The sequence below is a fragment of the Littorina saxatilis genome, linkage group LG9 (genome assembly GCF_037325665.1).
Source record: "Littorina saxatilis isolate snail1 linkage group LG9, US_GU_Lsax_2.0, whole genome shotgun sequence".
Lineage (NCBI taxonomy): Eukaryota > Metazoa > Mollusca > Gastropoda > Littorinimorpha > Littorinidae > Littorina > Littorina saxatilis.
The window spans coordinates 2,760,140-2,770,344 of record NC_090253.1 but is presented as its reverse complement, the minus strand read 5'-3'; positions in this window follow the sequence as shown (position 1 = coordinate 2,770,344).

Genomic DNA, 10,205 nt, shown 5'->3' with positions numbered 1-10,205 from the left:
GTGTTTGATCACTTGTTGCTAGTCCTTTGGGTGTTCGTGTACAGGGTGTTCACTGTCGTCTCTTTCTTGCCTTCATTCCGGTGTGTTTGATCACTTGTTGCTAGTCCTTTGGGTGTTCGTTTACAGGGTGTTCACTGTCGCCTCTTTCTTGCCTTCATTCCGGTGTGTTTGATCGTTGAACAAGTATCCGATTTCCCTGAACCTTGCCATAGCGACCTGACCTGTCAATAACGACCACTTGTGGTCAGCCCCTTGAGTGGTCGGTATGGACTGTTTCGCCGTGTGGTTCACCGTTCCCACTAGTGCATTGGCTTTCTACCGTCTTTTTCTCGCCTTCATTCCGGTGTGTTAGATAGTTGAACAAGTATCGGAAATCACTGAACCGTGGCGTCACGCCCGGGTAGTAAGTGTAACTGTATTGTTATCATAGACCTTTGTCCACGAAATTGTGTTATGTTCTGTACTACAGACAACTTCTTGAGAATGCTCCTTTTGCCCGTGTTTCTCTGTCTCGTTCTGTTTGTCTGTCTGTCTGTCTGACTCTGTTTGTCTGTCCCTCTCTCTCTATGTATGCCTCTCTGTCTGCCCCTCAGTCTTTAATTCACTCTCTCTTTGTCTCTCCCTCTCTCTCTGTCTCTATCACTCTCTCTCTCTCTTTCTCTCTCTCTCTCTCTCTCTCTCTCTCTCTATCTCTCTCTCTCTCTCTCTCTCTTTGTCTCTGTCTGTCTGTCTGTCTGTCTGCATGTCTGTCTGTCTCTCTCTCTCTCATTTTTTTCTTTGTGTGTGTGTGTGTCTCTCTCTCTCTCTCTCTCTCTCTCTCTCTCTCTCTCTCTCTCTCTCTCTCTCTCTCTCTCTCTCTCTTAACATAAGCATGATTAAACGTGCAAGATAAATTTCGAGCCTCAGGCATACAACGATTATAGCTGTTCAAACAATCAAAACTAGTCCAACCCTTTTAAAGTACAGTACTTATAATTTTGCCCGTGTAAAGAATCGAGTCCACAGTAGAGCCGATCTGTTTCTGGCTTTGGGGAATAAGATGTTTGTTCCACTTACACACATACCAACCCTCACCAGCCCGCTGCTTCCTGTGCAGTGAGAATGTTCAACGAATTAATTTATAAAATTGACACTGGTGTCAGGTACAAAATGAATTCATCAAAACCATTCCCGTCCTGCATAGAAATCAGCCAAGCTGTTGATTGTTGGTGTAGGTCCAAGTGAAAAGGAGCTCTTGTCCAATCAGATCTGAGAGATTCAGCAGCATACGTTAATTGTATTTTTGACGAAAATATGACATTTAAAACAGATGAACAATGACTGTCGTGATCTGTTCCAATGTTGTGTTTTGGTCAAAAATGCAAATATCATTTTGATATTGATCCATTACAGTGAGATGTAGTACTAGTACTAAGGGTCCTTAACGTCCTCACAGGACATTTTTCTTTTCGGGACATGAGTTGATGATACGCTAAAAGGTTACATTTATTTCATGTTCAACGAGTTTATGTGAACAGCTCAGATCATGGGTAATTTTAAAACCTTCACATTTAAATGCTTATTTTATAGCCATCCATTGAATTGAGAAGAAAACAAAGCATACTAAACTGCTAAGCATGAATCAAACAATAAGAAAATAAGAAGAACCAACAGCATCGTTTTGTATGTGTGGGTAGTAAACACGTTTTATTTACAAAACACGGCGGAAAATGGCGACAAATTTGTTGCACAGCGACAGGTCACTTTCTTCAACCAAGGCCAGTACTTTCATACATGACAAAGGAAAGCAAATATGGCCTGAATAATAAAGTTATAGTGTTCCTTTGCGTGTCTGAGTGATAAACTGTTTTAACCAACTATCTTCTGAAACGTAATTGCACTCAGCAGATTTGTCTTCCGCTCATAACTTTCGTGTCACACGGTCTTTGCGACAAACAGATAGATCGCATTCTCGCAGAAAATCATTGACAACACAGACCAGTCATTTTTGGCTCACGAAGTGTAGCCTATGCGATCGTAACTTTGTCTGTCTGTGCGTTTGTGCGTGCGTGTGTGTGTGCGTGTGTGCGTGTGTGTGTGTGTATGTCTGTGGTAGAAACTTTAACATTTCCGAGTCTATGTGTGAGTGGTTATCCAAGACTATGGATAAAGCTCGCATAAGATTACGTCACGGTCAAAAGTGTTTGACGTCAATTAATGCATCATGACGGCATGCCTCCCTGTAGTCTTTCTCTCTCGCGTGGTGTGTGTGGTCTCGGTCATTGTTATTTTGAGCGGGCCGAGACTATTTGGCAGTCGTGTCCCTGTAAGTAGGCAGACAGACAGATCTAGATCTAGTGTCTCTCTTTCTTGCACAGTGTCACCTAAGCTTACTGTGTGTGTGGGTGTGTATGTGTGACGGAGTGATTGAGTTTGTGTTACTGTTTGTCTATTTCTTACGTGAGCCTTGAAGGCTTCGCCTCTTGTTAGCATTGCATTTGGGAAGGGCTACTATTATAGTGTGTTTTAAGAAAGAAAAACATTACAGTATCGGCAGAACACGACCAAATGAGTTTTCGTGTCACAGCGTTATGGGCGTGAGATTGTGTTCTCACACTGTAGCAAAATCATTGACAACACAGACAAGTCAGTTTTAGCATAGACATTGGGAAAGGCTACTATTATAGTGTGTTTTAGGAAAGAAAAACATTATAGTATCAGCAGAACACGACCAAATCATGACAAATGAGTTTGCGTTTTGGGCGTTATGGGCGTTTTTTCACACTGCAGATCATATCTCAAAAACTACGGAGTGGATCTTTATGAAATTTGATATGGATATTTTTGACTGGATTTTCTCATAGAAGGTTTTTCCGTTTATTGATAGGACAGTTTGATGACGTCATATTTTACCGTTTGCCAAAAGGTCGAGGCAGCACTTTCACAGTTACAGTTTTTCATCAATTTGATCGAATTTCTTATCACACAATCTCAGATCTAGGCCGGATTATGGGATTGCATTTCAGTTTGGTCACTTAAAGTTTTGTTATTGAAATGTTTGTTCGAAATATGTCATTTTTTCAAATTTTTAAAAACTAATATTTGAAACAAAAAATTTATATTGGTGTATTCCCTATTGCGTCCTGTATCTAAAACTATATAGTTTTGTTGTTTTGTATTGATAATTATGCTGAAAAAATGAAGAAAACCGATAAATAACCACTATCTTTATTTATGAAAAAAGACACTTAAAAACAACTTCTATCTATTCCTTACCATTTTCTGATTCCAAATATATATAGTTTCATGGTGTTTGACGTTGAAAATAGGCTAAAACTTAACAAACTCGGATCGTTGAATGGAAATTATACTTCCAAGCTCCGTGCAGCTGACAACATGATAAAAGCACGTCATTTCAAGTGTGGAACACGCTCATGACGTCATACTGAAAGGTGATGAATTATGGCTTCACTTGCGATGTTTCATTTCAAACATGGTAACATTTTTAAAGGGGTTTCTTTCTCAGATTTCTGTTTGCTCTCTGTCTGTCTCTCTATGTCTCCGTCTGTCTGACTGATTCAATTAAATGTGTAATTACTTAGTTTTGCAAAAGTCAAACTAAGTAGGATATACCTAATTGATTCAGGTCTCTAAATTCTTATTGTAAAATTGTGAGTTTTATTCAAAACAAATTTAATTGGTGTTTTAAACTTAATAATGGGGCATGCTGTGATGAGTAGAAGAATGTGTGCTTACGAGCAGAAAAAGCCCATCAAAGCCAAGAATCGTGTTTTTCTTTCTCTATTTTCACCTTGTAGCTTCATACAGACACTAAGCAACAGTGTAGTTCCACTTCCAGTGCAATATCTTGTACTTTAATTTTGACCATCTGTGTAACACTTTATTGACCCATGATCTGAGCTGTTCACTTATACGCACTAGTTTGTAGTCTCGGCCAGCCGTTTAAATACGAGTTTTATTCGAGACCTCTGACGACATATGGCTGAAAGCAGAATAATCCAATGTTCAATCGATTCAAAACAGGTTACACGGGAGGATAGGACATTAAAACGTCACAACCTCTAAAAAAAAAAATAAAAAAAAAAGAGAACATAAAGAGCTTATCTCAAAGCAAACACTACGACCCTTCAAAAGTGAGGTGACCCCAACAAAAATGTATTACTCGCGGCCCCAGTTAGTGTGAAGGAAATCACGAATAACACTAACAGGCAAAGTTTGATAGTGATATCCTCCCCGCTTTGAGAGCGCTAACCAGAGATAATAGCGTGACGTAGCGAAGTGTGGGTGCACGTACTGTGAATTCAGCTCACTGACCGAGAGAGTTGACTTTGTAAATCGCAACGAAGATATCGTTACACTTAACCACTGTCCAGCGACAGGGAGGGGTTGTCACGGGAATCGACAGGGAGAAAGGAAGCCCGAGTAGAGCACTTAACAGGTAAATGGAATAAGCATTTGAATACCGTTAATGTTTAATTTATCGCATAAGTCGAATCGACTAACACTGTAACTTTAAACATAGCAGACAGATATCTAAGACAAGATGTCCGCTATTTATGTTGTGCAGTGCGTCGTGTAACCGGTCGTAAAGGAAGGTGACAGAATGAAGGATCTGAGAAGTCGCCGAAATATCACGCCTTTAGACTCGCATAGCTGAGATTCGACGGGATTTCTAGAAGCTAGTGCACGGTTATTTTTGTCCGTAGAGTTGGACCATAGTGGTCACAGGGCGGTAGAAACTGAGTAGACCGAGGTCACCAGTAGAAGGAAGTAGTAGTTAAAATACATTTCCTAGTGAACAGTAATAGAAGCTGTGTAATTCTGCGTATGACCAGAATTAAAATATGTCTACAATATCTTAATTACTTAAGAGATAAGGAATACTTAGTAGACAGAGCAGACGGTGTTTTAAGTCTGCCGTAGTAGAAACTATAACTGGTTTTTGTTGACTACACACGAGCCGTGAGTAGATACTGTTACGGATGGTTTTTCGTGTAAGTGTCTGTGTGTATTTATGCTTCTATCAGAAAAATGCGTGTGCTACTCTGTTTACAAACTCCCGTCTCACACACACACAACACTCAAACAAGGCACAAAGACTGAACACAATTACTGCCCTTTGCCCTCGTACCTATATTGTAACATCAACACAAAAATACAAATATGTTATCTCTCATGCAGTCTACAAATCACTTGCATTCATGTATAAGAAGAATAATATCTTGAAAACACGTCGGAGACTAACTGTCTCACGAAGTCCTCGTCTCACACAACTATTCTGACGATTATGTTTCCTGTTTAACACAGTTTCACTTTACGCACATTTCACATGTCACGAGACAGCTGAGGAAGTTCAAAGTGTCCTCCTCCATCATGTCCCAGTTCTACAGGGCTGCTGTAGAGAGTCTCCTTACCTTTTCTATCACGGTTTGGTACAGCAGCTCCTGCCAGTTTGAGAAAGAACAAGTCGCGTAAGGCGAAAATACAATATTTAGTCAAGTAGCTGCCATTTTTCAGCAAGACCGTATACTCGTAGCATCGTCAGTCCACCGCTCATGGCAAAGGCAGTGAAATTGACAAGAAGAGCGGGGTAGTAGTTGCGCTAAGAAGGATAGCACGCTTTTCTGTACCTCTCTTTGTTTTAACTTTCTGAGCGTGTTTTTAATCCAAACATATCATATCTATATGTTTTTGGAATCAGGAGCCGACAAGGAATAAGATGAAAGTGTTTTTAAATTGATTTGGACAATTTAATTTTGATAATAATTTTTATATATTTAATTTTCAGAGCTTGTTTTTAATCCGAATATAACATATTTATATGTTTTTGGAATCAGCAAATGATGGAGAATAAGATAAACGTAAATTTGGATCGTTTTATAAATTTTTATTTTTTTTTACAATTTTCCGATTTTTAATGACCAAAGTCATTAATTAATTTTTAAGCCACCAAGCTGAAATGCAATACCGAAGTCCGGGCTTCGTCGAAGATTACTTGACCAAAATTTCAACCAATTTGGTTGAAAAATGAGGGCGTGACAGTGCCGCCTCAACTTTCACGAAAAGCCGGATATGACGTCATCAAAGACATTTATCAAAAAAATGAAAAAAACGTTCGGGGATTTCATACCCAGGAACTCTCATGTCAAATTTCATAAAGATCGGTCCAGTAGTTTAGTCTGAATCGCTCTACACACACACACGCACACACACACACACGCACACACGCACGCACACACGCACATACACCACGACCCTCGTTTCGATTCCCCCTCGATGTTAAACTATTTAGTCAAAACTAGACTAAATATAAAAACTGGAGAAGGTCGTTAGGGCTGCCAGCAAGATCATTGGCAGAGATATCCCCTCTATAGACTCCCTTCACATCCTGCGCATGATGAGGAAATGTAGGTCCATCATGCAGGATCCCACACACCCGGCTGGTCTTCCAGCCTCTGCTCTCGGGGCGCAGGCTCAGAACCCTCAGATGCCGTACGGCAAGACTCAGAAACAGTTTCTACCCCCAGGCTGTCCTGGCTTTTAACAACCGGTAAATGAACTCTACAGATTGTGACACGTTTTAGGATGTTCTAGGAGTATGCTTTAGTAGCTGACATTACATACTGTGATCTATAGAGTGGGTTTTAGTATGGTGACACCACTGTGACGCGATGAAGCCAGACTATGTTTTAGCAGCCGGTTATATTACCGGAATACACATCTAGTATGTTTTAGTAGTTTTAGTCGTTCTTTAACCACTGTGATGTGTTGGAAGAGTTTATTTTTATGTGCTGTTTTAGAGGTACATTTTATCAGTATGGAACATGTTCAGTTCTTACAGTAGTTGATAGTGGGGGGGGGGGGATCCTATCTTATTCTGCGTACTTTTATTGTGGGACGGCGGGGGGAGGGGAGGGGGGGAGGGATGTATGTTACCAGTGCGGGAACAGGGGTCGGAGAGGTGGGGGGAGTGGTGGGGGGGTCCCAGGGGTTCCGATAGCTCTTAGAGTTTCATAGTTCTCACCATGTCTGTATAGTGTATGTACTAGTTACTGTGATACCAAATTGTCTTACCCATGTATGTATGATGCTATGCGCCAGTGATGTATGAATGCTATTTATTTTTGTTTTTATCACACAGCAAGCTGCTTTCCTCGTGTATTTTTTATGTTCATTCATGTATTGTACACTTGGCAATAAATTATCTATCTATCTATTCTATTCTCAGTTGACGACGTCTTCGTCTCACACAATCCTTCTGACAATTATGTTTCTTCAGTGGTAATTCACACATACAATGACTACTCACTCTGCAGCGGGTACATACTCTGGATCCATATCACCCACGACAAAATACAGCTCGTGGTGACTATGGGGTGAGGTTCCACCGGTTTCCAGAACTCCAGCGCTGATACAACCTTGCGCCCACAATCAACGGATCCGTGGCGCCAAGGAGGGAATGTCCGTCTCTTCTTTCTCTCCCGCCGCCGAGTGGTGCATCCGTCACTCCGACCGGGGTGCTGCGTAAAAAGTTTATGCTACCATAAGTCTCAAGACTTAGATAAACTTTTCCACGAAATAATACTGCTATTCTTTCTCAATACTGTTCAATTATCCGTCAACTAACTCAGGCTGTTATATTATTTACACCAGCTCATTTACAAGTAACTTCATTACAAAAGAACATACAACACTCCTTTTCAAAATGGCTGACAACAGCTCACGCTTCTCCAACCCAATTTACAACATGACTCTCACAGTCATTTCACAAGTCAATATTACTGAGCAAAATACAATTCAATAAATACCTGTATATTCACAGCATAGAATCACTCATGATTCTTCCACAACACGAGTCGTACAGTATTCGACCTCAATGTTTGGTGAGCAGCATTACAACCCAAACGTGGAGACATTCAGAGACACGTCTCTTCTCTTCAACTGTCGGTCATGCTCTAACCTTCACAATCCAACAATGTTAACAATCTTCTCTCTCATTGGTCAATAGCAGCCAATGGAGATATACTTTACAAAAATAGGTCACCTCTTCTCAACAGGTGATTTCTGCACTCGTGTGAACCACAAGTATGGCAAGCCAATCTGTACACATGTGTTAAATACTTTTAATACTGAATTATGTACAAATCCATTTGTCACAGATACCTGTAAACTAGATATCGTGTGCCTGTGAGTTCACGGACTGTTTTGTAGTTTTATACCTCAGTGAAGGATAGGGAGTTTTGTCATTGCAATTGTGTACGAGATTGTCATCTCGAGTGGTTGTTTTGCCTACCAAAACTGTGAGTACTGGATTTTTGAGTACCTATTTGTGTGTATGATGTCATAGCCATATAATACAGTGGAGGGAACGTACCTTTGGCGTTGTGTTTGATTCCTGTATGACAGCATACTAGCTCATTTACATTCATTCACAATGGTGACCCCAAGTTTGTGCCTTTCATAAGGCCGTAAACGCTAACCTTCTTTTGAAGGAGTCATTAACGAGTTCCTAACTCAAATTGAGTTAAACTTTAAAAAAATAACTTAACCAATTTTGCCTTTGTCCATCGTCATATATACGTATACATGTATTGTGTAAGTTATTTTTAGATCAGAAGTAGATAGAATTTTTTTCTCTGTTTTTCTACCTCTCCTGTGTTCCATAGTGGGATGGGTTGAAATGTTGCTGTTGTTGTTTTGATTTACCTATTGTTCTAGTTTACATTTCATAGTGGTTATTGAAGAAAACAAATTGTTGATAAATGTAAAGTTTTGTGTTTTTTTGATTTTTGGCTCACGTAAGTGTAGCCTATGCGATGATAAACTTTGTCTGTCTGTGCGTGCGTGTGTGTGTGTGTGATAGAAACTTTAACATTTCCGAGTCTATGGATTACGTCAGTCTCGGTCAAAAGTGTTCGACGTGTGTGATAGAAACTATTTGAAGACGTCACATTATGACGTAAGAGGGTTAGACGTCACGCAAAGGAATTACTGAAAGTCTCGGTCATTGTTATTGTGAGCGGGCCGAGACTACTTGGCAGATCCAGGGTCTCGCTTTCTTGCACAGTTTGGAACGCCAAAAGGCCCACAGTATCGAGACATAGTCTCGATACTGGGAGTATCGAGACTTAAAGTCTCGATACTCCGAGTATCGAGACTCGTTCATTTCATTGGTCTTCCCTCGATACTGCGAGTATCGAGTATGGAAATGAACCAATCCGTGGTATCGAGTATGGTTGCTATGCCGCCCTAGTTCAGTATCGAGTGTCTACAAAACGATTGGTTAAATTCTGATCTCGAGTGTGAACAGCACCCTGGTGCGCCAAAAGGCCCACAGTATCGAGACTGAGTATCGATACTCAAAGTCTCGATACTCAAAGTCTCGATACTCCGAGTATCGAGACTCGTTCATTTCATTGGTCTTCCCTCGATACTGCGAGTATCGAGACTTTGAGTATCGATACTCTGTAATTTCATTGGTCGGACTCGAAATTCAAGAGTATCGATACTGCGCATCCCGGAACTGTTGCTATGCCAATCGATCTGCTCAAGAACGTAACAAGACAAGCGATTGGTTCAGTACTTGAACTCCTAAAGGAACTGGTAAATTAAAAAGTATAACCAGAAAACTGTTGGGTTTTTTTACTGAATCGTGGCGGACTGTGTTGTGCGATAAATGACTGAGAGACTCAGTGAAGTGTATTCAGTGTTATAGAATAAATTATGTTTGAGTTTTCGTTGCTGGTAAGTTAAAAAGTTAAACAAAAAAACATGAATACAAACAAACACAGTTCAAGTTATTTTGTGGATGTGTTTTATGCGCCTGACACTGAAATGTCCCATAGATCTACTAAGTCTTGATGCGAGATCACCCCCCAAAAAATCTAATTTAGACTAAAAGTACTTTAGACTGATATCGTACAAGTGAAATGACGCTGTGTTTTCCCTTGAATGACTTTGTATGAGAGTGCATTCGAATCAGTTATTAACCTAAGACACAGATACTTTTAACTGATCGATAGCGGCACGTTCGGCCGGGATGGCAGCGAAGCCTCAGTGATTTTTCGATCCTCCAGTTTAAAAAACCCAAACAATTACAGTTTTTGTCTTGCAGAGTGTGAAACTGTTGATTATTTATGTAAACATCGGTCTATTTGCTGCATATGCATTATCATTCATGCAAAATCTATACCATTTTCGGCTTT